This window comes from Podarcis muralis, chromosome 17 (assembly GCF_964188315.1).
Source record: "Podarcis muralis chromosome 17, rPodMur119.hap1.1, whole genome shotgun sequence".
NCBI lineage: Eukaryota > Metazoa > Chordata > Lepidosauria > Squamata > Lacertidae > Podarcis > Podarcis muralis.
Window position 1 is genome coordinate 29,934,517 of NC_135671.1, and position 27,741 is coordinate 29,962,257.

The following is a 27,741-nucleotide window of genomic DNA, read 5'->3' on the forward strand; positions in this document are numbered from 1 at the left end:
AATCGGAAGTTCCGCTCAGAGGAAAGCTTGCCTAAACAGGAGCCAGAGAACATGGTTGAAGCCTCTCGTATTTCAGCAGGGAGGGCATTCCACAACACTGGTGCCACCAGTGAAACAGCTTGCCTTCATGCTTCCACAAGCTGATAATCATCAAGGTGATTGTAGTACCCTTACCAAACAGTAAAGAAAAGATTATTATTTTTAGATCACCTGGTCCAGAGTTATTTAGGGGTTTGTATGTAAGTAGCAGAACCTTAAAACTAGCTTGGTGGGTAATAGGCAGCCAGTGCAGATCCCTCAGGATTGTATCTGATAAGGAACACCACCACCACATAAGTTAGGCATTCTGCACCAGCTGCAGCCTCTGGACCAGCACATTTCAGAAGTCCAGACATGAGGTTACCAAGGCATGTGTCACAGTGGCAAAGTTATCCCTACCCAGGAAAGGATGCAGTCGACACATCAGCTGAAGCTGATGATAAGAGTTCTTTGCCACAAAGGGCATGGACAAAGATGGTTCCAGGAATATCCCTAAATTGCATACTATTCTTTCAGAAGAATTGTTAACACCATCTAGGTCAAGAAGACACCACACTTCTCAGTCCTAGGAACCACTTACTCACAGTGTCTCAACTTCAGTTGATTGACCTTCATCCACTCCACCATTCTCCTGACTCGTATTTAATGGGAATGTAGAGGTAAACATCAGTTTGCTGTTTACACTGGGTTCCAAACTTCCTGATGATTGCTCACAATGGCTTCATATAGGCGTTAAATAGCTGTAGCCCAGATGTAGTCCCATAACCCTAGTTTCTGTTGCCACTTATGCAGGTAGGAGTGGAACCACTGCAAAATTGTGCCTCCGACTCCCAATCCACAAAGATGGTCCAGAAGGTGACCATGGTCAATGGTATCACAAGCTGCTAAGAGATCCAAGAGTAGCAGTGATAGAGTTGGACTCCCCTCATCTCTTCCTTGAAGGACACAATCTGTCTGGGCAACCAGAGCTGATTCCATGCCAAACCCAGATCTGAACCCAGATTGAAATGGGTGTATATAATCTGTTTCAAGTACTTTAGACCAAATGTGGGTATTAAGAGACTGGGTCATAGTTGTCAGACACATTAGAGTCCAGAGTAGGGGCAGATCTACCATGAAACTAATGAATCTTAAGCTGCAGGGACCCTAATCCCAGAGGGGCACCGGAAGTGACTTAAGTCCACATTGCTTTAAAAAATGGGTCCAGTAGACCCAAACTGAGTTGCATGACTCAAATTGATTTTTTGGGGTGGGGGTGGGGTATGTATTTCAATCCAAAAGTTTGAGAGTCAGTAGCACAGATGTTGTAAAGGTGTGGTATGTCATGTAAGAACTCCATTGAAGAAGATAACAGACCCAGAAGCTAACAAAAGAAGATAACAACGAGGTTACCCAGACCTCATTGCTGGTTGCAAAGGGGCCCCCATAACAGCTGAAGCTTCAGGGCCCCAGAAATGTAGGTCCATCACTGGTCCAATGTGCACCTTTGAGGAGTGAGTGCACAACTGCTTCTTTCAAGCATGTTGGGACTACCCCACCTCATGCAAAAATGCATTAACATCCAGTAACTTCCATACATTTATTTGGTTTTTCAGATTAATACTTTGCAGTCACATATCGAACATACATCACAGAAACAAGATTCCAAGGAATCTCTTGGACTTCCCTCCTACCCTTTGTGGGTCCTATTGTTAATCATTTCCTCCTGCATCTTTTATGATAATCCACATTTTTTACATCTCCATTGTGTCCAAAGTTCACCATTAAACTACAAGTGATATTCCAATTCTACTAACTGTTAACTGTTTACAATGGTTTTTATAAATTTTCCCCATTCCTTATTAAAATTTTGGTCTTCCTGATTTCTGATTCTTCTTGTCATTTTACCCATTTCGGCATAATCATCAACTTGATCTGCCATTCTTCTCTGGTAGGGACTTTATCTTCTTTCCTTTTCTGGGCCAATAACATCTGCACAGCCGTGGACTACATAAATAGTCTTTTCTGCTCCCTTGGGATTTCGGCACCTACCAGTGAGTCCCACTTCCAGGAAGAAGCTAGAATGGGCAAGAGTCGAGAGGGCAAGTTGTGGAATGGACAGCCAGAAACACCTTGTCCACATTCTCAGGCCTTGACAGCTTGAACTGATCCCACAGAATTGGATAAGACGGTGCCTAGTCTTCAAAGTGCCCAGTCTTTGTTCTAAAGCTCCATGCACTGGGGCAGGTAGTTCCAACTTTTTTACCACTCCAAAGAGCTCTGCTCTATTTGAGAACATGATGGAGGCAGTGATGTGGGCCTTTTTTTGCTGCCATCATTGCTATGTGATAGTTGTGGTTGTGCATCCTAGCAGCTATTTGGTCAGCTTCACACTGAGACTCGTAGCTCCTGACTTTACTTTTAACGCAAAAATAACTAAATGTACTATACAGCGATAAGATGGCTGACTTGGCGAAGGGCTTTATAGCATCCTGGGCCTCTTCCAAAGCCCAAGAGGACTGACAGAGTCTTTCCATTGGCTTCAGCGGCTTCTGGATAAAGCCCCCCTGTAATTATAACAGCAATTGGCAGGACCAAGCTTGACATAGCCACATTTTTTTCTCTGTTTCCCACATTATTTAATGGCATTAAAAGGTTTCTAAAAACGCTCTTTTCAGAGAACAAAGACCTGATCTTTTCCATTGCTGAATGTAGCAAAAATCAAGATTGTGTGTTCTTTCCCAGATGTGCACCCCTTAATCAGCCCTTGGAATTGACTCTTAATAGCTGAATTCCTTTGCAATATAAAGGGCCAGACCACCCCTCATTACAGAGAGCTCTGTCTCAGTTTCCTGGCTTTTTCTAGCATCTCGCAATGACTTTCTTTCATAGAACCACATAAGGATCTTGGGAAGAACAGTTGCTCTTGCCCTCTGGCCATTGTTGTCCTCTTCTCCCAAGCAGTGCCTTCTTAGTTGCACACCTGGGTCTTCGACACAAATGGGTCTAAGTAGCTAAAATTTGTTTACTCATTCCTGCTATATATATTCATCCCACCACGGGTAATCTGAAGTAGGGAAATTGGCTCCCCTTTCTACTTCCATTGATTGATTGATTGGCAACCATCTGTCTTGGGAGACATTGGAGGAGTGCACTTTTGGGGAGTTGGGACATGGGTGGTGCTGTGGTCTAAACCACTGAGCCTCTCGGGCTTGCTGATCAGAAGGTTGGCGGTTCTAATCCCCACAGTGGGATGAACTCCCATTGCTCTGTCCCACCTCCTGCCAACCTAGCAGTTCGAAAGCACACCAGTGCAAGTAGATCAATAGGTACCACTGCAATGGGAAGGTAAACAGCATTTCCGTGCGCTCTAGCTTCCATCATCATTACCAATTGCACCAGGAGCGGTTTAGACATGCTGGCCACATGGCCCAGAAAGCTGTCTGTGGACAAACGCCAGCTGCCTCGGCATGAAAGCAAGATGAGTGTTACAACCCCATAGGCACCTTTGACTGGACTTAACCATCCAGGGGTCCTTTACCTTTTTTGTTTTTATTTTTACCTGCACCTTTAGGGGTGAAGTCAAATTGTTAGAAGGTTACAGTGCCTACTGTTGCTGTAGAGACCAATAAAGGAGAGGCATGTTTTGTCGCAGCTGGGGCAGATGAAGATGTCCTGCTGTGCTGCTGCAGATGCACCATGGAGTTTCTTCTCTCTGTGCTCCTTCCAGCTGTCATTCCTCCTCTGGTCACTGCTACGAATGCACAACCTGATTGTCTGTCTCCAGGCACTGCCGTCATCTGCTTCCATGTTGTTGTTGTTTAGTCGTTTAGTCGTGTCCGACTCTTTGTGACCCCATGTGCCAGAGCACGCCAGGCACTCCTGTCTTCCACTGCCTCCTGCAGTTTGGTCAAACTCATGCTGGTAGCTTCGAGAACACTATACAACCATCTCGTCCTCTGTCGTCCCCTTCTCCTTGTGCCCTCCATCTTTCCCAGCATCAGTGTCTTCTCCAGGGAGTCTTCTCTTCTCATGAGGTGGCCAAAGTACTAGAGCCTCAGCTTCAGGATCTGTCCTTCCAGTGAGCACTCAGGGCTGATTTCCTTCAGAATGGAGAGGTTTGATCTTCTTGCAGTCTATGGGACTCTCAAGAGTCTCCTCCAGCACCATAATTCAAAAGCATCAATTCTTCAGCAATCAGCCTTCTTTATGGTCCAGCTCTCACTTCCATACATCACTACTGGGAAAACCATAGCTTTTACTATACGGACCTTTGTCTGCTTCCATACTCCCTTACAATTTTGCAAAACAAACAAAATTAAATTGTATTGAAGAACTTATATGTGCATTCGTGCATAGTTTAGTTGGCACCCTAATGGGCTTATGTAATAATTCAAGGGTTGCCAACCTTTTTTGGGCTTTGGAAATATTTGCAAGTCAGAGAAACTGCCATGGACACCAAGTACACCCGACAACTAAGCACTGAAAACTATTTCTTGGTAGTTGTAGGATGTGGCTGCTTGGAGCAGAGGGAATAAGCTCAGACTGAACACCTGCTTGGATTATGAACAGGTCACGACTTTATCAGTTTAGTTCACAGCAGGCAGTAAGCATGGTTGGCATGACAGCAGGGAAAAGGATCTGGTTTGCATTTGAACAGCTCTTGCTGTTGGAATGCTCATCCTAGCCAACTGGTTGGGAAATAACAACAACAACAACAACAACAACAACAACAACAACAACAACAACAATTTATTATTTATACCCCGCCCATCTGGCTGAGTTTCCCCAGCCACTCTGGGCGGCTCCCAATCAAGTCTTAAAAACAATACAGCGTTAAATATTAAAAACTTCCCTGAACAGAGCTGCCTTCAGATGTCTTTTAAAGACAGGATAGCTGCTTATTTCCTTCACATCTGACGGGAGGGCGTTCCACAGGGCGGGTGCCACTACCGAGAAGGCCCTCTGCCTGGTTCCCTGTAACCTCACTTCTCGCAATGAGGGAACTGCCAGAAGGCCCTCGGCGCTGGATCTCAATGTCCGGGCTGAACGATGGGGGTGGAGACGCTCCTTCAGATATACTGGACCGAGGCCGTTTAGGGCTTTAAAGGTCAGCACCAACACTTTGAATTGTGCTCGGAAACGTACTGGGAGCCAATGTAGGTCTTTCAAGACCGGTGTTATATGGTCTCGGCGGCCTCAGGTAGAGCGCGTTGCAGTAATCCAAGCGGGAGATAACTAGAGCATGCACCACTCTGGCAACAGTCTGTGGGCAGGTAGGGTCTTAGCCTGCGTACCAGATGGAGCTGGTAGACAGCTGCCCTGGACACAGAATTGACCTGCGCCTCCATGGACAGCTGTGAGTCCAAAATGACTCCCAGGCTGCACACCTGGTCCTTCAGGGGCACAGTTACCCCATTCAGGACCAGGGAATCCCCCACACCCGCCCGCCCCCTGTCCCCCAAAAACAGTACTTCTGTCTTGGGATGCTCTTGGGAGTTGGCTAGTGATAAGCCACACCGTGGTACAGGCCATGCATGGAGAACCAGGTAAGTAAATCAATCCATTATACAGCCACGGTTACCACCGGTGTGGAAGGCCTTTTACAGAAAAAGGTGGGTGATTTGGAAAAGTGGAGATTGTATGCAGAGCCCCCACACACCGAACTGCATAAACACAGTGCAGAGAGGACCTCAAACTAATGGAGGTGGCAGGGCAAGTCAGTGTGATCCTGACGCATACCATGCACCACTTTTACAGGTCATTTCAACCATCTGCACAGGGCTACCATCTGCAAGTTGGGACTACCCCACTTCATGCAAAAATGCATTAACATCCAGTGAGTCCCACTTTGCCTAGTCCTCTAAGTTCCCAGTGAACGTATCATAGCAAGCCTTTGTTCTAAAGCTCCATGCACTGGGGCAGGTAGTTCCAACTTTTTCACCACTCCAAAGGGCTCTGCTGGGCAGATACTTGAGAATGTGATGGGGGCAGTGATGTGGGTCCTTTTCGCTGCCATCATTGCTATGTGATAGTTGCGGTTGTGCATTCTAGCAGCTATTTGGTCAGCTTCACACTGAGTCTTGTAGCTACTGGCTTCACTTTTTACTGACAATCCACATCCATGCTATTCTGTCACACCGTGTTGGCAAAATCCCCTACACAGTAAATATACAGCTATGGCTTCACACAGACATGCCAAGCCAATATTACAGGGAATTTCTTTCTGCTGGCAAACATCAGAAACCATGACATTAAGCTGGCTTTGCGGGATTGTAACCTAGAGAGAAAGACAAGGGCCATCAGTTTAAATTCTAGGTGTTTGGGCATACCTAGGTTGGTAATCAGGGACACGGGTGGCACTGTGGTCTAAACCACAGAGCCTAGGGCTTGCCGATCAGAAGGTAGGCGGTTCGAATCCCTGCGATAGGGTGAGCTCCTGTTGTTCGGTCCCAGCTCCTGCCCTCCTAGCAGTTCGAAAGCACATCAGTGCAAGTAGAACTGCTCCAGCGGGAAGGTAAACAGTGTTTCCGTGCGCTGCTCTGGTTCGCCAGAAGCGACTAAGTCATGCTGGCCACATGACCCGGAAGCTGTACACCGGCTCCCTCGGCCTATAGAGTGAGATAGGCGCGCAACCCCAGAGTCGTCCACGACTGGACCTAATAGTCAGGGTACCTTTACCTTTTAGTTGGTAATCAAGGTGTAGAGAAAAAACATCCCTATAATGAGTCAAAAGGGGGGGGGGGAGTTAACTTCAAATATCTTATTTATTTCTGCTTCCATAGTTACATGTAATTTACATTCTCCTCATATCCAGACAGCTCTGAAAGCAATATAGCTCTTTCCACTGGACTCAGTAGGAGTTCGAGTTTTCCTTCTCATAAGTAAAAACATCTGCTTAGCCATAGACTAGAATTTGCATGACAGCCATCCCACCCCAGCTTGTTTACTTTTGTCAGTCTTTTATTAGTAATTAATCATTTTAAGTGAGCGCTGCTCTCTTTTCTCCCCCTGTATACAGAAAAAGGAAATCCTTTGCCCTAGCAATTTATCAGCTTGCTAATTTTGGGAAACAGCAACAACCAAAAAAAGAAAGAAAGAAGAGGCAGTTTTGTCCCTGAATAATTTTTCTTTGTGCATGCTTGGGATGTTATTGCCATATTTTTCTATTGTCAAAGAAAGGTTTTATATATTAAAAAGCAATAATAGTAATCTTGGCACTCCAGCGTGTTTTAGCAATTCCAGATTGCAACAACACATGTCTCATTGAATGCAGTGGGACTTGGTTCTATAGACAACCAGATTGCAAATGAAAAGTCATGTGGTCTTAATAACCAGCTAAACCTAAGATAGTCTTGATCCAAAGCACTACAAGGTAAAATGTGCCTAATAAGCAGGCCTCTTATTCTTAAAAATATTTTTGTTATGTACTGAGTTGAATAGGATCCAAAAGGCAGCAGTCTGATTGGTCCTAGAACAATAGGGTCCAGAATGCAGCATTCTGGTTGGTTCTAGAACAATAGGGTCCAGAATGCAGCAGTCTGATTGGTCCACAGCAGCCACCCAATCCAGTGGAAGTGAATCCGCAAACTGATTGGCCTACGGGTGAATCCCGGAATTAGCCAATCACGTGGGGCCCATTGTGTAAATAATGTATATAAAGCAGACATTCAGGGGGAACTTTCATTCCTCCTCACCACTATGAGCTGAATAAAGAGCATGAAATCGATGAGCTTGGATAGCTCAGTTGGTTAGACCATGGTGCTGATAACACCAAGGTTGCAGGTTCGATCCCTGTATGGACCAGCTGCATGTTCTTGCATTGCAGGGGGTTGGACTAGATGATCCTCAGGGTCCCTTCCAACTCTACAGTTCTATGAAATCCACTCTCGACTCAGAGTATATATCAGTTTTTTAAAACATTCAGACTATAGAAAAAATATGCACAACACAGAGAGACAATACCAGAAGATATACAACATGAATTTTGCCTGCAGGCAAAACGTGGCCTACCAGCCTTCCCCGTGTGACCCAGGACGCCGTTTGGGGCAAGTCATGCCATCCTACCAAGGGGGTTGCATTGGAACTGCTGCTAAAATGAAGGGAAAATGCTGTTATAAGGGGGGGGGGGGAACCTGCTCCTTTTCCCTTATGGGGTTTCCAAGAGCCCGTATATAGTCCTTAAGTGGGTTCCCTATCAGTAGGAGAAAATAACAGGCCAACCAGAGTATATTGAGAAGCAAAGCGGCTAATAAGCCTGATCTTTATTGAAATAGAAAAGTACTGTTGGAAGAGGGTCCCCACACACAGGAGGGAGGAGAGAACCCTGAACAATGGTGCGCAAGCCCTTATATAGACTTTTGAAATTGCCCACCCTGTAGCCCAAGACCATCCCCCAAAACATCATACATACATCACAGAAGGAGGCGGTCTACAGCAGAGGAGGCCATCTACTGCAGAAATCCTGTCTGCCAGAATACCTGATAATGGTCACTGATTGCATTGCCTGGGCAGCCTGGCCATTCTTTTGTGATGGTAAATACTTTCGTCCCTGAATCCAGGTCACAGGCTCACCCTATTCATACACAAATGCACCCTTAAGACAGGATTTGTAAGCAAAAAGACAATGGGAAGGCTTTCCCCATTTACAGAGGAATATTTGCGGTCACTGGGAGAGTCAAAATGGCTTCAGGGTTGCTCTCCTGTACTATTTCAGACATGTGGCTTATATACTTAGGTGTGTGTTTGCCTTGTACATTTATGAACAATTATTTTATATTTGAGACCTTAGAATTCTTTTAACAATGCCTTCATTTTCACAGTGCTTTGTTGCCTGTGAGGTGCTTTGAAGGACCCCCTGGGAGGCTGCAGAGGCTGGAGTAGGAGGAGAGGTGCAACTTATTTTCGCTAAAAAGGGACCAGGATTCTTAGGTGAGAACGAGAGGTGACCAAAGCAATGGAGCCCACTGGAACTGGTAGAGAGGAAGACAAGGAGACCATCAGCAGGTGAGGCCAGAGCTAGTGATCAACAGACTGGTTGTAAGTAGGAAGGGAGGAAGGTGGGGGCAGTCTGAGAATAGTGGGGCAGTTGCCCCATTTGCCTCCAATGTGACCAAAGCATCTGCTCTTGTTGGTTTGTGGAAATCCAATCCCAAACCAACATCTTTGAAAACTGTATTGCTAAAACAGCCTTCACTAACCAGATGTTTCAGACTACAACTACCATCAGCCCCAGCTACTATGACCAAGGGTCCCGGATGATGAGAGATTTACTCAAGCAACATTTGGGTGGTACCAGGCTATGGGAAGCTGCTTCATAACACTGATAGGAAGTAGAACCTATCTCTTTCCTAAGAACCAATTCATTATATCATAAACTATTTACTTAATTGCATGGCAGTATGCTAAATATGACCACGTTAAGAGGTTTCCCTTTGCTCTTTCCTTCCAAACATCGTTTCAGCTACCTTAAAAATTAAAGAACCACTGGTTTCCTGCTAGCTCAGAAGGAAAGTTCAGCATTTTGATTTGAATGATAGCTCTCTTTTGGAAGGAGGCAGAAAACCACAAGCCAAATTACTGTTGTATCCCATGACTCACTAATTCATTTTCCTTGTACTGATAAAAACAACTTACCCAGGAAATAACAAACAGCATACGATGATGAAAACATAATTTGGTTCAGTTGAAGCCATTCAGTCATTTCGAGCCACTGCCATGGGATTTGGGGATTCCCTCCCCTCTCTTTTCAGACTTTTATGAGTCAATACACGACTGCAGCACTGACACAGACTGTGGGGAGCATCCCACTCCTTGCGTGTCATAGTTTGGGGAGCTCAAAAGTTACCTAGTCCAATTCCCTGCCGATGCAAGACACCCACTCTGGCTACATACAGACTGCACTTTACTCCATTCTCCTGACTCCATTCTCTTGCCTGATAACTTTTTCATTTGACATGATCTTTCCAACAATGTAAAACGCATTCTGGCTGACCAGGAACGTGCAATTCAGTCCGAGACAGATTGAATTGTATAATAGTGAGAGGCTCACACGAGCCTGCAACCAGCTATCTGCTGTGCATATATAAAGGGGAATGCAACTCTGCTACATAAAGGAACTTGCTAGTGCAAGTTAGGAAGGATATTAATAAACAATATATCCTCTCCTACCACTATGAACATTCCCACAGCATAGACAGAGGGAAGGGCCTGACACAGAGGGCTAGGGAGTAAAGGGGGAGTTACAAGCAAGTCCAGGCAACTGCTTCATCTAGACAGGAGTAGCCCTTAGAAGTCTCCATGCGTTCACTGTTCTGCTTCCTCAATAACGAAACTAAAAATAAGTTAGCCAGTGTTTCACTGTCTTTCTCTGATCTGTGAATGACCTGCTCTTGTTGGCTCCCTGACACCCCACTACTTCTCTCTCACCCCCCCACAATTGAAAGAGATAATGCAGCGGTTCTCAACCTGTGGGTCCCCAGATGTTGTTGGACAACAACTCCCATCATCCCTGAGCTCTGGCCTTGCTAGCTAGGGGTGATGGGAGTTGTAGTTCAACAACATCTGGGGACCCACAGGTTGAGAAAGGCTGCTCTAGGGGAAGGCCGCCACTCGCCTGGTGGGCAGGACACAGGCGAGTGGGGGCCTTCCGCACTACTATTCACTTCTGCCACATTCAAAGAAAGGGTCATTCTGGACTGCACAGGTGCCGCAAGGCAGGTGGATGGGATGACGGGGAGCAGGGCATTCTCTGTCGCTTCTCTCTTCCACACAGGAAGGGAGGAAGCTCCATTGTGTTCAGGCAATCAGAAGGGAAGGGGAGGCATGCTCTTCACAGCCAAGGAACCGCTGTGAGCTCTGAAGAATGTGAAGCCTTGCACCAAGAGATCATCTTCTTCTTCTTCTTCTTCTTCTTCTTCTTCTTCTTCTTCTTCTTCTTCTTCTTCTTCTTTGTTATGTACCAAAATTCTCACCCTGAGCCAGCAGGGGGATACTGTAGATAGTTTTCACTCAGGTCCACATATGCAAATAAGGGATCGAAAGTGACGTTCAGTGATTGGATAGTTACAGAAAATGGTTACTGTTGCGTTCTAGTGGAGCTCTATATAAGCAGGCTGGCTGAACCCTTCAGTTCAGTTCTGTTCTGGCCTGTGAATAAAGAATCGCTGTTTGAAGAATCGCTGTGTCGTCTGATATGTTCACCCACAACTTAACATTCTTCTTCTTCTTCTTCTTCTTCTTCTTCTTCTTCTTCTTCTTCTTCTTCTTCTTCTTCTTTGAAGCCAGTTGAGGTTGGGTTGCTTTACAAACAACAAGGGAGGCCTGGGCACATGGATATGTGCCTGTGAGCACCATGTTGGCAACCCCTGGGTTATACCCTTCCATTGGGATACCACATAGCAAATGATATCCTGTTACACTATAATGGCAAGACACAGCCAACTGGATGGAAATAGGGTGTTGACTACATTGATTTGGTTTAATACAGCAAGGCTTAGTCACCAGCCCAGGACATTTGAAACTGTAAACCAGGGTAGGGGTGGGGATGGGGGGGAATCCAATACAATCTTGTGCCCTTGGTGGTGGTGTGCATCTAACCATGAAAGGATGTTCAGATCTGCAGTGAGTCGCACAGAAGCATGACACACTAATTTTATGCTTTCCATCAGTCTGCAAAGAGAACTATTATTAAACAAAATTGAATCTGCTTGTGAAACTTTTGCAGCTTTCCTCTTGATTTCCAGAAGCACAGTTTGAGGTTGGAAATTTGAGAGATTTATTGTGGAGGGAAAAGTCACTATGGAAATTCAGGAAACTTGCATTTCAAAGTTGTTTTTCACACAGAGATGAGCATTTATAGCCAGGATGGGGAGTGTTTGGTCCTCCAGATGTTGTTGGATTCCAGCATCATTCAAGCAGAGAACACACCTGTTTCCATGGATGTAACCAAAGCCATAAAAATCAGGAATATGTTGCTATCCAGCACAGACCCTTATGGATCCTCATGATATTTATTAGGGATCACCTGCAAAGCTACACTCAGAACACAGGTCACATGGTTCCACAGATGTGATTTGTGATTTGATTGTGGTTTGGGGCTGATTTGCTATAGAAATCATAGCGTGGTGAACCCAAAACTCAGGTTCTTATTTTTGTGACATGAAATGGACCACATTTGTGGCTTATTTTATTTTTTAATGGTTCACTCAATTGAGACAAGTATGGGCTGTGATTTGATGAAGGTTTGGTGAGGATCTGATGTAAAAATCATGCCAAAGTAAGATCCATATGTAGAGATAGTGAGACTGAGTTGGCCAGAATCCCAAATGAAGCCCATGCTGGGCAGGGCAATACAAACCATCAGATTTTGCCCACCCTTGGCAGAGAAGAGCCCACACCAATAGAAAATTCCAATTTTCATGGAAACCCATCCCATCTTCCTATGGGAAGATTTTACGGTGGGTAGATTTGTCCGCCAGCAATAACCCAGATTTTTTATTTATTTAAAAACTAGCATTAGACATTTATGCAGTAATGTAAAATATAAACTCAGGACAAATTTACAGGTTTGAACATTTGCTAGAAAAAAATATTTAGGTTATCATAATATATATGATATCATAATATACAGAATGCAATGTATTATTAAAGCAGGCTTTAAATCTAATAAAACAGAAAATATAAATGTATTAAGATTCCAGTTGACTGGATGAGGTTCAGCACTTTGGCATGTAACTGGGCTAATAGCTAATTAGCAACCATTCAAAATACTCTAGGTACATATTGAATAAAGATGTTAGATAACCTGTGAACACTATGAAGAACCAGTAGGTTTAATATTAATATTAATAATAATTATTATTACATTATTGTTTTATTTGCACCCTACCCATCTGACTGGATTTCCTATCAGTGCCAATTTGTTTACTTGTTTATATGGGCATTATATGACCCCCCCAATCAACTATAATGGTGCAGTTGGAAGAAATAGATACACAAGCATCACCTGCTAGGGAAGAAATGGTGTAAATAAAAAACAAAACACCCCTCCCCCAAATAATTTTATTTTATACACTCATAGTGTGTGTCAGTGAAGGGGACGCGGGTAGCGCTGTGGGTAAAACCTCAGCGCCTAGGACTTGCCGATCACATGGTCGGCGGTTCGAATCCCCGCGGCGGGGTGCGCTCCCGTTGCTCGGTCCCAGCGCCTGCCAACCTAGCAGTTCGAAAGCACCCCCGGGTGCAAGTAGATAAATAGGGACCGCTTACCAGCGGGACGGTAAACGGCGTTCCGTGTGCTGCGCTGGCTCGCCAGATGCAGCTTGTCACGCTGGCCACGTGACCCGGAAGTGTCTGCGGACAGCGCTGGCTCCCGGCCTATAGAGTGAGATGAGCGCACAACCCTAGAGCCTGGCAAGACTGGCCCGTACGGGCAGGGGTACCTTTACCTTTACCTTTAGTGTGTGTCAGGTGGCACTCAATCCCACAAATAGTAAAAGTAATAATGAATCAAACAAAAAGGCTAGTTGGGGAAGCTGGGCTCTGAGTATTGCTACTGTGTTGGTGTGGCCTTTAAGGAAACAGGTCTGAGCATGCTCAGAACAGATGTATTGCCTCCTGGGTCCACCATAAAAGTAGACTTGCTAATATGGCTGGATTGCCATCATGACAACAAAAGAGAGAGGGAAAGTGCACAACCAGGGCTAAGAGCCAGTAATTCCATTAATATACTATCACATTTTCTTGCCCGGAGACAGATGGGTGGGACCTCCTGGCCATAGCAAGACCTTTGGAGTGAGACTGGCTGAGTGGTGCTGAGAACTGATCAGCCAGAGAATGGGAGACTGACTTAAATGTCTCCCCGAGCTTTGCTAAATTCAAATAGATAAGGTAAGGATGCGTGGGACAGGAAAAAGTGTGGCTTTCAAATTTTGTGGGAAACTTAAAAAACCCCAACCCAAATTGCTTGACATTTTACTTGGTAGGCATGTCCAAAGTCTGTTTTGGGGGCTTAATCTGGCCCACCGGTCAGTTTAATGAGGCCCCTGTGGCAGTTTATTTCCTGGGGTAAAATCCTAAAAAAAATCTCAACAACTTTGGGGTAAAATCGTAAAAAAAGCTGAACAACTTAACAACTTTGGTTGGCCCCCACGGCCCTTCACTTCATCAAATCTGGCCCTCCTTGTAAAGTTTGGACACCACTGCTCTAATGCATCAGTCTCCGCTGACTTTAATCAGGGAGCTGGAGAAATGGAAAAGGTGGAAACAACCCAACAAACTAAAATACTGGACTTCAGCAATTTCACATTTCAAAGGCACCCTCTCAGTTAACCATGTATACATATAAATTGGGGGAGGGGTTTCAGTCGCCCAGCGCTCCAGTTCTGTGCATACTGCACATGCCTGTAAATGTGCACAACTACCTAAGAGTGCACTGAAATGCACTTGGGAGTTTCCCCACGAGCAGTGGCTGTTAGGATCGTCCTACCCTCGTGTAGGACCCTGGTAGAGACACATGCCCGACTGGCATGTTCTCTCCCTCCTGGTCGATCGTTCGGGAGCTTCAAAAGCTTTCTTCAGCCCGAACATCACAGTGACTGATACCAAGAAGCATCAGCACCACTTATGATCCTGCAGAGTATTGGCGGTTCGCGTAACAGACTCAGTAGCTCAGCATCTTGGCTAATCTACTTTATGTACATTTAATACACTTGGAGCATTCTGAATTAGCTCCTTCCTCCTTCTCATCAGACAGCAAAGAATCATAGAATCATAGAATCATAGAGTTGGAATAGACCACAAGGGCCATCGAGTCCAACCCCCTGCCAAGCAGGAAACACCATCAGAGCACTCCTGACATATGGTTGTCAAGCCTCTGCTTAAAGACCTCCAAAGACGGAGACTCCACCACACTCCTTGGCAGCAAATTCCACTGTCGAACAGCTCTTACTGTCAGGAGGTTCTTCCTAATGTTTAGGTGGAATCTTCTTTCTTGTAGTTTGGATCCATTGCTCCATGTCCGCTTCTCTGGAGCAGCAGAAACAACCTTTCTCCCTCCTCTATATGACATCCTTTTATATATTTGAACATGGCTATCATATCACCCCTTAACCTCCTCTTCTCCAGGCTAAACATGCCCAGCTCCCTTAGCCGTTCCTCATAAGGCATCGTTTCCAGGCCTTTGACCATTTTGGTTGCCCTCCTCTGGACACGTTCCAGTTTGTCAGAAAGAACAAAGAGAAAGAACAAAGGACAATAGTCCTACATTCCGGAACACAGAAGTACAAAACATCCTGTCTCCATCACTTCGCACACTGTGGAATGAAAACATACACCGTCATGTGATAGACAACAATCTCATGACTGCAAACACGGAGCAAGAATCCTAATACAGTGGTACCTCGGGTTAAGTACTTAATTCATTCCGGAGATCCGTTCTTAACCTGAAACTGTTCTTAACCTGAAGCCCCACTTTAGCTAATGGGGCTTCCCGCTGCCACCGCGCCACCGGAGCACGATATCTGTTCTCATCCTGAAGCAAAGTTCTTAACCCGAGGTAATATTTATGGGTTAGCGGAGTCTGTAACCTGAAGCGTATGTAACCTGAAGCATATGTAACCTGAGGTACCACTGTAGTATATTGGGGGCACATCCAGACTCTCGCTGTTCTCTGTTGGGGTTCAGTCACACATGGGCAAATTCAGGTTGCACAATGTAACACCATGCTGCAGGTATTCGAAAACAACTAACCAAAGCTTTTTTAAAAAACACAATACAGTGGTACCTCGGGTTACATACGCTTCAGGTTACATACGCTTCAGGTTACACACTCAGCTAACCCAGAAATAGTGCTTTAGGTTAAGAACTTTGCTTCAGGATAAGAACAGAAATCGTGCTCCGGCGGCGCGGTGGCAGCAGGAGGCCCCATTAGCTAAAGTGGTGCTTCAGGTTAAGAACAGTTTCAGGTCTTAAAAAAATCTTGAAATATACATTTCCCAAAAAGCCAGAAGCTTTTTTGTTAGGAATGGTTGGTAAAGAAATTAAAAAAGAAGACAAGATCTTGTTTCTATATGCTACGACAGCTGCAAGGATTATGTTAGCACAAAATTGGAAATTAGAAGTAATACCCAACATAAGTGATTGGCAGGTTAAAATGATAAATTATGCTGAGCTTGATAGAATATCAGGAAGATTAAGGGACCAAGACGAACAGAAATTTCATGATAATTGGAAGAAATATTTAATGTATATGGAATCTAAATCTCAGGTGACACTGGCGGGGTTGAAATAACTCTAACAGCGGGAAAGACCTATGTGAAAGAGTTAAAAAGTACGCGACAATATAACTTATTCGATACTTACCAAAGGAGTGGAGGGAAGTCCAAGGCTCAGTTGAGACTAACTTAGTTATGTATCTTATTTATGATTTGTGAAGTGGATATAATTTGTATAAGGTATGTGGTGGATTTTTTGTTTATGTTTTCCTTGTAAATATGTGCAAATATGAATAAAAATTTATTTAACAAAAAAAAAAAAGAACAGTTTCAGGTTAAGAACGGACCTCTGGAACGAATTAAGTACTTAACCCGAGGTACCACTGTACAGGCAAAATAAATGTATCTGGAAAACTCATGGGAACAAGAATTATAATTCTGCATAGGAGATTCGTTTTTTAAAGGTTTCTTTATTTTATACTTTTTGTCCTCAAAAGGTACAGCCTAGGGGACTCTGCTCATTTACGATTCAGGCTCCTGCGCCTCATTTTCGTAGCCACTGTGAGTCATTGGCATGGTGAAGAATCACTAGTGGGTGAGGTAGTTCCTGAGGAAAAGAAGGTCTGAGATAAGTGGGCTTATCTTTTGCCCTGCTTTTTCCAGGCAGAGGTTTAATACTCTATGAGCGTTTTTCTTTTTTCTTTTGCTCTGAGCTTCCCCACAAAAAGCCACACTTTAAAACTGAATCAGAGCAAACATCAGTTTGGGTTTTCTGCCTATTGGCGTTTGCTCCGATTGAGCTTTAAAGAGTGAGTTTTCACAGGTAAAGCTCCGGAGTCATTAAAAAAAGGTCGCTCAAACACAGTGCTTTAAATTGCCTAGAACCATGCCTGGGAAAATAAGTGTGGATAAAGCCAGTGTAGCACAGGCCTTTAGCATCCAGCACAGATGGGTAACATCTGGATCACGCTGGTGCTAGCCAAACAAAACCTCTAAGCAGATGCTGATTTGTGTACAACACAAATATTCCCTTTCTTATATTTGTATATTTTACCCCCTTGCATCACACTGCTAGTATCTGTTTCCTAATCTGGCACTCTTCTCACAAATGTTTTATGGTTTTAAAAACAGGGCAAATAGACATTTATACTGATTTTCGAAGTGTTACTTCTTTATTTTCCTCAGTTTTCAAACAAGGCATGTTTGCACCACAGTTAATTGATTCTGCTGGCCTTCAGACCAATGGTGGATTTTTAAATTCCCTGCCAAATTCTTATTTGACAGTGCAGAAATAAGACACTATCACATATACCAGTCCTTTGTTTTCTGTTCCCTGCAAATATACATATATTTATATTTGTGTGTGTGTGTGTATGTGGCCAACAAGTTTTTTTGAATTTGGGAAAACAAAAAGAATGTAAAATTAGATTTTCCTGTTCAATGAATTCTTGGGATATACTTTTTCTCCACTGATGTATACAGTGGTACCTCGGGTTACAGACACTTCAGGTTACAGACTCCACTAACTCAGAAATAGTACCTCAGGTTAAGAACTTTGCTTCAGGATGAGAATAGAAATTGCGCGGTAGCGATGTGGCAGCAGGGGGAGGCCCCATTAGCTAAAGTGGTACCTCAGGTTAAGAATAGTTCCAGGTTAAGAACGGACCTCCAGAATGAATTAAGTACTTAACCCGAGGTGCCACTGTACTATAATTAATGTAATAAATATCATTATGTTTATTTAATAGCACTTATTGTCAGCTAACATGGAGGCCTATTGCCAGGAAGCAAGGCATTTTCTAAGCATTTTAAGTAAATAAATAAATGGAAAAAGGTTCTACATTCTGCTGATTTCATGTACATCACTAATGTGGTGACTACTAAGAGTGAGATGAAATACGGAAGGAAAAGAGAGATGCCGGAAAGGAAGGAAGGGAAGCAGAAGAAGCAGGAGGGGGAGGCACTGGAAAGTTACCAGGAGAGGCAAGGAGGCGGAAGGGAGAGTTGAGTCAGAAGGCAGGTGGCACTGGGATGGGTGGGTGGGGAACACAGTCTTTTTGCAGGAAGAGGAGGAGGTAGGTATGTGCCAGGCATGAGCTGACAGTAAATCACACTGTGCAAATTGGAGTTAACTCTTTATTTGCAAAAACACAACCTGCTCAGACTTATTGGAGTGTCGTGCCTAATGAGCGCAGCAATCCATCTCTGGTAGGTCTTGCCCCCATAAAGCAGTTGTTGAGATTGAAGGTCCCCACCTCCCCACAGCTGCTAAGTCCCCTCGTCTCCAGAGGTTTTTTCCAAGCAATTGGAGACTGTGTCTGTGAGCAGTCAATCTCTCCTCCACCCTTAAGGCCCTCGTATTTACGGGTCCGCCTCTCCTGGTATGCCCCTCAGAGGACCTTAAGGTCCATGAATAACCATAGTTTAGAGGTCCCGGGCCCTAAGGAAGTCAGACTATCCTCCACCAGGGCCAGGGCCTTTTCAGTGATGGTTCCGACCTGGTGGAATGCTCTGTCCCATGAGACTAGGGCCCTTCAGGATTTAACCTCCTTCCATCGGGCCTGTAAGACAGAGCTATTCCGCCTAGCCTTTAATTTGAACTCAGCCTGATCTTTTATTTCCCTTCTCTTCCCTCCCCCTCCCCTTTTATGAAGATTACCCGCTCTGGGATCCCACAGCTAATTCTCTCCTGGCCTCCTTGCTGGCCCAAGTAGGACCAATTCAGCCAGCTAGCCCTGGGGATTATCTAATGGTTATTTCCCCTAAATTGATTTCTGAATTTTGAATTTTGAATCTAGTGATTTCCATACCTCCCATGTGACCAACATTAGCCAATCGCATGAGAACAGCTAGAGAACTCTCTAGAATTCAGTTACCAGATGTCAGGGGTTCAGGGAGAGAGGCACAGATGAGGGAGGAGACTGAGAGCGAGGGGGAAGAATCCCGGAACGAGGAGGAGGAGGATGACAATGACTTGAGGGTTTCCATGAGTCTTTCAAGTGAATCAGAGGATTCCCAAAAGGGGGCCCCCCTGGTCAGGCCAAGGGGAGCCACAGGGGGGACTCGTCAGGAGCAGGGGAGCAGCAGGGAAACCCCGAGTGGGAGTTGGAGATCGGGGCCGGCTTCCCCGCCGGAACGGAGTGAAGAGGGTGGAGTTCCCAGTGTGACAGACGAAGCAGAGCAGGAAGCAGAGAGGGGAAGGAGATTGGGGCAAGATGTCCTGCCGGAAGGGGCGGAGAGTAGTACAGAGAGTAGTGTAACTGTCAAAAGGAAGGTCAGGGGCAGCGAACGCGCGCCAAGTTCAAATGTGGAGGCGCGCGGAAATGCGGAGAGCCCGGAGGAGGAGCCTGGTCCCAAAGCACGGAGGAGGGGGGAACAGGCGTCTGGGGACTCAGCGTCAGGGGAGAGCAGGAGGGAAGGAGCCCAGGGGGGCAGAAAGACCCTGCGGAAAAGGAAGGACAGGAAGAGGTGGACCAGCACAAGCCTCTTGAACTGGTGTAGAGGCGGGACTGATTCAGAGGGGACTTCAGCGGTCTAAGCGTAACAGACGTGGGGCTGCGCGCCTCGGCTGTGGAACAAACAATGTACTTCAATAAAGACTTTTGTAAATAAAGTGGACTTGGCGTTGGTCTCTTGTGAGCTGGGACCTGAGGCGGCCCTGACACCAACCAATCAAATTTAAACACATAGGAATGCATGCAAACATTTACAATTTCAGTGAATTAAACTACTATACTTAACAGCACAGGTGGGGACTGTATGAAAAGAGGATGATGCAGGAAGAAAGGGACAACTTTCAAGTCATCCAAAGGAAGAGGAAGAAAAAGGAGGAAGGCAAGGAAGGCACCATGTAAAGGAAGAGAAGGAGAAGCAGAGGGCAGAGGGGGACATCTAGTAGAGAACAGCTTTACAGTCTTAAGGGAGGTCCATGGGGCAGCAGGAGGGAGCACAATATTGGAAGCCACAGCTGAAGCCTGGTGGGGCATTGCCTCAGAGGCTGTTCTAGCAAAGACAGCAGCTGCCAATGAATAAAGGAGAAAAGGCTGCGAGCCACCCAGAGGAAGCCCAGAAGAGGCCTCATTTTCATGATCAAGATCCCTCTTTTGATCCTTTGCCACGGAGTTTTCTTGGGAAACACGCCTGGGAACCTTGGCCCAAGCATCTGATTATTCTCCATTTAGACATGCTTTGCGATAAGGACCCAGCCTACTGATGCTTTTTGCAATCCATCATTGTGATATATGGCAAAGCAATTTCTATCCCCCTGCGTATTAAATGCATATTTAAAAGTCCCTGGTATTTGTTAAGGAATGAGATAAATAACCGGCCAGAAGAAGGAAAATGAGTAGGAGTTAGCGTCCAATCTGGATGCCATCTTAATTTATGTTCAGAAGAAACACAGGGAAATAGCCTGCATATCACTTATGACTGGACAACTGGTCTGGACTGGCAGTGAATGGCCAGGACCTTGGGGTCATAGAGGTTAGCTCATTGAAGATGTAAGGCAGCTGTGAAAAAGGCAAATTCCCATTTCAGGGATCATTGAGAAAGGAATTGAAAATAAAACTGCTGTTGTCGTAATGCAGTTACATACACAAATTGATGCTGTGACTGCATTTGGAATACAGTGGTACCTCGGGTTAAGAACTTAATTCGTTCTGGAGGTCTGTTCTTAACCTGAAAGTGTTCTTAACCTGAAGAGCACTTTAGCTAATGGGGGCTCTTGCTGCCGCTGCACCGCCGCTGCACAATTTCTGTTCTCATCCTGAAGCAAAGTTCTTAACCTGAGGTAATATTTCTGGGTTAGTAGAGTCTGAAACCTGAAGCGTCTGTAACCTGAGGTACCACTGTACTACATACAGTTCTGGTAATGTCACCTCAAAAAGGATATCATGGAACTGGAAATGGGTCAGAAGAGGGCAACCAAAATGATCAAGTGGATGAAACAAGTATGTTATGCAGGTGTGAAGCGTCTGGGACTTTTTAGTTTACAGAAGAGGTAAGAGGTGACCTGATACAGTGGTGCCTCGGGATGCAAATGGGATCCGTTCCGGAGCCCCATTCGCATCCTGAACATAATGTAAGATGCGACAGCGCATCTGTGCCTGTGTGGGTCACGTTCTGCCGCTTCTGCGCATGCGTGTGATGTCATTTTTACCATCTGCGCATGTGCGAGCAGCGAAACCTGGACATAACGCGCTCCGTTACTTCCGGGTCACCGCGGAGCGCAACCCGAAAGCGCTCAACCTGAAGCGTATTTATCCCGAGGTATGACTGTACATAAAGAAGGCTGATTGCCAAAGAATTGATGCTTTTGAATTATGGTGCTGGAGGAGACTCTTGAGAGTCCCATGGACTGCAAGAAGATCAAACTTATCCATTCTTCAGGAAATCAGCCCTGAGTGCTCACTGGAAGGACAGATCCTAAAGCTGAGGCTCCAATACTTTGGCCACCTCATGAGAAGAGAAGACTCCCTGGAAAAGACCCTGATGTTGGGAAAGATGGAGGGCACAAGGAGAAGGGGACAGCAGAGGACGAGATGGTTGGACAGTGTTCTTGAAGCTACAAACATGAGTTTGATCAAACTGCGGGAGGCAGTGGAAGACAGGAGTGCCTGGCGTGCTCTGGTCCATGGAGTCATGAAGAGTCGGACACAACTAAACGACTAAACAACAACAAATGACTGTACAGTTTTATAAAGTTGTGCATGGCATGGAGAAGTAGACAAAAGTTTTTCCCCTCTCTCTTGTAGCACTTGAAGTTGTGAACGTGCAATGAAGCTGCATGCTGGAAGATTCAGGACAGATAAAACAAAACACTTGGAAGAAATTAAACTATGAAACTTGCTCCCCAAGTAGGCAGTGGTGGCCACCAACTTAGATGGCTTTAAGGGGAGATTAGGGATGCAGGTGGTTCTGTGGTCTAAACCACTGAGCCTCTTGGGCTTGCCGATCAGAAGGTCGGCGGTTCGAATCCCTGTGAGAGGGTGAGCTCCCGTTGCCCTGTCCCAGCTCCTGCCAACCTAGCAGTTCAAAAGCATGCCAGTGCAAGTAGATAAATAGGTACCACTGTGGTGGGAAGGTAAACGGCATTTCTGTGTGCTAACTAGGGAAGCAGTTTGTATTCAAGGCACTTGAGGAAGCACCTTGAATACAAACTGCTTTCTCTGCAGAAGGCAAAATGCTCTGCTCTTAGGGGCAGGTTCCTCTCTGCAGAGACCACAAAGGGGCTCCTTGTAAGTGACAATCAGCTGCCTGCAGTTGCTGGGAGCCGGTTTGAAGGTGCAGAGAAGATGACATGGAACCGTTTTGAAGGCACACTCCCAGCGCCAATAGGAGCATTTTCAATGGAGGTTACTGTAACCAGTAATCAGCTGATCAGTGGTTACAGCAACCTCCTTTGAACTCTGACAAGTGTCAGTCGGCTTCTGCCTCTGCCCATCAAGCTGTGTTCATAGCCCACTTAATCTTTTTTTACTGAGATATCTTAGCCCACAAATAACACTTGCTCTGAAGTTAAAGTATCGGAAGGCAGATTGGTTTATGTGAAATTTGATAGATTTGCTTGAGCAGTCTGTTTACAGAGCTGAGGATGGCAAACCTCCAATTCCCCCCCCCAGGAGAGAAATAGAATTATTAATTCCTCCTGTACTGAGTCTCCTGATGAGGTGTTCATCCACAATGTCACCCCATTCGTAGTAATTTTGTTGTGCCTTCTGAGCATAAATTCTGTTTGGCTGGACAAACTTTTATTGTGTTTATCTCCTGAGTTGATTAAAAAACTGTAGGAGACTTTTATTGTTCTGGGCAAACTTGAAAATTGTCTCCAGATCATCAATTTCCCTAGCTGGGGAATCTAGCCATTTCAATTAATCTTTCTTTTTCTGGTGCCAGGGATGCACAATAGGCATGTTCAAATGTCTGTTCACACATAGGATATTGCAAAATACTTATGTGTGCTGCCCACAGCTGCAACAGATTCATGGAAACTGCCTCCTGCGGATCCAGGCCCAGCTGCGTTGAGCAGAGATTGGATTTCTAGGCTCAGCAAACCTGTCTTGGACCAATACCTTGAGGACCACCCCTCCCGATATAACCTCAATCACACAGCCAATCCCTGTAGAGAATGGGGTTGGAGTCACCATCCATCAGCTGGCGTACAACAATAAGATGTGGGGAACCCAAGCACGCAGCCAGTCCCTACAGAAGGCAGCCTCGGTCCAGTATACCTGAAGGAGCGTCTCCACCTCCATTGTTCTGCCCAGACATTGAGATCCAGTGCTGAGGGCCTTGTGGCAGTTCCCTCGCTGCAAGAAGCCAAGTTACAAGGAACCAGGCAGAGGGCCTTCTCGGTAGTGGCACCCGCCCTGTGGAACGCCCTCCCACCAGATGTCAAAGAGAAAAACAACTACCAAACTTTTAGAAGACATCTGAAGGCAGCCCTGATTAGGGAATCTTTTAATGTTTAATATGTTATTGTATTTTGGTGTTCTGTTGGAAGCCGCCCAGAGTGGCTGGGGAAACCCAGCCAGATGGGTGGGGTATAAATAATAAATTATTATTATTATAGTTACTAGACATATGCTTGGCATTTTGCTGGCAAAGACTACGGTTCCCAAGTGCCTGACAGGTAAGTGGGCCCTGTAAAAGTTGCCCATGTGGATAGGAATGGGCTAGGCCAAAAGATCCAGAAATTGGTGGAAGAGAAGTCTCACAATAGCTATCACTGGAACCTACATGTTTAGAAGCACTATATCTCTGAGGAACAATGGTGGGCCAAAAGAGAGCAGAACTGTTGCCTTCATGCTCTCTGTGTGGGCTTCTCAGAGGCCTGTGACTGGACAGGGATGATCAATGTGCAAAACTTGATCTAACCCAGCAAGGTAATTATTCTCTTATGTAAAGGACATTGACGAGTCATTGATCAACCTTTGATAAGCTTTCGTATCATAAATAAATACAGCATGCATGGATGCTCAATTGAACGTTGCAGTTGGAGCTTTTTGGCGCAAATTGACATATCTGACAGTCTGTTATTCACACAGAATCATAATCCAAGAATTAATGCAAACCATATTTCTCAAAACAAAAACAAAACAAAAAAAACCTGGAAGCAAAATTCCTTTGCATAATTTCCCATCCAACATAAATTATGGAAAGTTATATGACATACCCATCTTGGTGTTCACAAAAACCGACAGCGTTGGAATAGTCGGGTTGCAATTCTCAGACCGCAGCTTTACCTCAGAGCAGGCCCACTTGAAAAAAAATGGTTTCTGATGAGAGGAGATGATGTGGGTGTTTCTCCCTTGTGATTATCTTCATGTTACTTAAGGTCGCTTCTGCAGTTGTGTGCCCTTCACCCTCCTTTTGCTATAAGATTTCCATTGGAGAGCTCAGCCAACCAGCTACTATGTAGTGAACGCGCCCTCTTTGCCCTCACTCTCAATCAGCATTTTCCATCTCCTAGTGTGCTTTATCATATTTCCAACACTGTTTGCAACCATGGGGGGGGGGGGGCTTTTACCAACCCTGAGAGCCTGGAACTATCTTCCTGAGGCAGGCGCACTAAGTAGGGGTCCCAATTTTCAATAAAAGGGCCATCCCCCTCAAAGTTTTGTGACCGCAATAAGAGGTGAAGCAATTCAAAAGGGCCAGATGCTCTGGTACCCCCTCCCCTCCTGCCTTTTAGAGATGCCTAGCTCTTTGGCTAGGGACGCGAGTGGCGCTGTGGGTTAAACCACAGAGCCTAGGGCTTGCCGATCAGAAGGTCGGCGGTTCGAATCCCCACGACGGGGTGAGTTCCCGTTGCTCGGTCCCTGCTCCTGCCAACCTAGCAGTTTGAAAGCACGTCAAAGTGCAAGTAGATAAATAGGTACCACTCCGGAGGGAAGGTAAACGGCGTTTCCGTGCGCTGCTCTGGTTCGCCAGAAGCGGCTTAGTCCTGCTGGCCGCATGACCCGGAAGCTGTACGCCGGCTCCCTCGGCCAATAAAGCAAGATGAGCGCCGCAACCGCAGAGTCGGTCACGACTGGACCTAATGGTCAGGGATCCCTTTACCTTTACCTTTAGCTCTTTGGCTGCTATCATGAAGCAGGCAGGTATATGGCTTGAATTGTGGCAGTAGATAACTGAAACCAAAGCCCTGTTTTCATACCTTTGAAGTGGTGGCAATGGTGTTGAATAAATCATATTTCTTTGCCCTCTGCACCTGCTGACTTACATCCAGGACAGCTGTTCCAGATGGCCTCCAAATGGGATCAACTGGCTTGGTGAGCCACTGGAACACTTTTCGAGGCTAATTGCTGTGTCCCTGAAGGATTCCTGAAGGTTAACGATTGAAGGGCGGGAGCTTTAATAGAGTAGCAATGGGTCTCAGTGCTTGTCATGGTGGATAGAAGTTGCTTGTGAAAAAATGCCCCCCCCCCCATGCTGAAGAGAGGAGGTGGGGCCTAGTAACACACCATGATTGTTCACTGGAGGTCTAGGTCTGGGTCTGGTCAATGCCTGGATGTATGACTGCTTGGGAACCTCATGATGGAAGAAGAAGGTGGGATATAAGTTTAAGGAAATAACTAGCTCAAACCTCCAGGTTGGATTTGCCCTCCGTTTTGAATATTATTCAGGACGTGGGTGGCGCTGTGGTCTAAACAACAGAGACTAGGGCTTGCCAATCAGAAGGTCGGCAGTTCAAATCCCTGCGACAGGGTGAGCTCCCGTTGCTCGGTCCCAGCTCCTGCCAACCTAGCAGTTTGAAAGCGTACCAGTGCAAGTAGAAAAATAGGTACCGCTGTGGTGGGAAAGTATACAGCGTTTTCGTGCACTGCTCTGGTTTCACCAGAAGCGGCTTAGTCATGCTGGCCACATGACCTGGAAGCTGTCTGCGGACAAACATCGGCTCCCTCAGCTAGTAAAGTGAGATGAGCGCCGCAACCCCAGAGTCATCTGCGACTGGACTTAACAGTCAGGGGTCCCTTTACCCTTTATCTTTGAATATTGTTCAATTATCTCCGTTTCCTGAACCATCCGGCTCTTCTTCTTTCCATTACAGACATGGATTACTTTTAATATGTCAGTTAGAGTAACCTGACCAGGGGAATGTCTAAAAAACCAAACCCATGTGACTCAGACGAGATTGGGCAAGACAAAGGCCTTAAATTTGGTGAACTTCTTCCATAAAAATGAAACTCATTAATTTGAACAGGTGAAAAATCTTGTTGGGCATGATTATATGTCAAAATTACCACATTCCCCAGGAAGTTATTTTAGGAATTAAGTAAAACTTGGGGTTAATTAAAGGCAGAATGAAAAGTACAGCTGTTTAGAACGGGCTGTCATCATTCTTCCACTTGAGTACAAATTTTGTTCTGCAGCTAAGTAAGTCCCAACTTGTCCCAGAAGAGGTAGCATGTCCAGGGTCAACCAGCCAGAAGTTTCAGACTAGTTTACAGCTGGAAGAGCCAAGCCCTGGTTTTCTAAGAAGTGCAGTAGTCCTGCTGTCATGTTCTTCTCCACAAATCAGGTCTTACATGGAGAATTAAAAGCCAGTTTGCATTAGACTAACCGCCCAAATTGAGTTGATTTTTCATCTTGATTTCTTTGGAAGCACCACTCAGAGGTCCTTCCAAGTAGAACAGTTTCTTTGCAAAAACCAAGGGCTTTGGTGCACACACAGAGCATTCCCTCACATTAAAGAGATCCAGTTCATTCTGAATGTCATGACCACACTGGAGCAGTGGAAGGTTCTTCCTTCAAGCAGGGCTACTGGGGAAGAGCCTTGCCAAAGTGAAGGTCAAGCTTTTTTTTAAAACAACAACAACAACAAATAAACAAACAGCCCTCAAACCCCCACCCCCCAAATCTCAAAGCCACACAATCTTCTCTGGCCAATTAGCTCTCTGCACCATTCAGCCAATCGCGATCCAAAACTACTACTACGGCAGTTAGGTTACTCCCATCTGTCTCCAGCCATTAAACCATATGAAATGGTTATATTGCTGCGTAACCAGCTTTGGTTGTGTGGGCTCCCACTCCCTCCTGTTGTCATGAATGCCAACCACCCCACCACCAGCCTCTAGTAGAATCATACGTCTGTCCTGAGCATGTTCAGAACTGTTTCCTTGAAGTCCACATCTATAAAGCTAGGAATACAAGGTCTCCATCTTCCTGAATCTAACCATGTCTACTCAGAGGTAAGTCCTACTGAACTCAGTGGGGCTTACACTCAGGTTAGTCTTTGCACATATAGGACTCGGCTAGACAGCTGCAGATAATACGATTTAAATGTGTTTAAAGTGCAATATACAAATGTTGCACCATAGCGGCAGTGAGCTATGCCAAATTCAATGTATTTTTCAAAACCTTTTTTTAAAAAAAAGCATTTTCACAGTGTTTTTTATATGTGTGTAGATTCCACCATAGTTGCACTATCCAACACAGTAAAGAGCTGTTGTTTAATTAATGTATATGGCAGGTACATAGTTACAGCACAGTCCTCAACATGATTATT

General features: G+C 45.4%; 1 long non-coding RNA gene across 2 annotated transcripts in view; it reads right to left on the reverse strand.

The window, feature by feature from the left end:
* The window catches only part of LOC114587966 (uncharacterized), a 53,617-nt gene extending 28,963 nt beyond the window's left edge, over positions 1-24,654 (reverse strand). The window contains exon 1 of one of the 2 annotated variants that reach the window (XR_013391133.1): positions 24,406-24,654. This is a non-coding gene — a long non-coding RNA (uncharacterized LOC114587966). The remainder of the gene's footprint in view (positions 1-24,405) is intronic. The other variant, XR_013391132.1, reaches the window with a different exon arrangement.
* Positions 24,655-27,741: the final 3,087 nt, after the last annotated feature.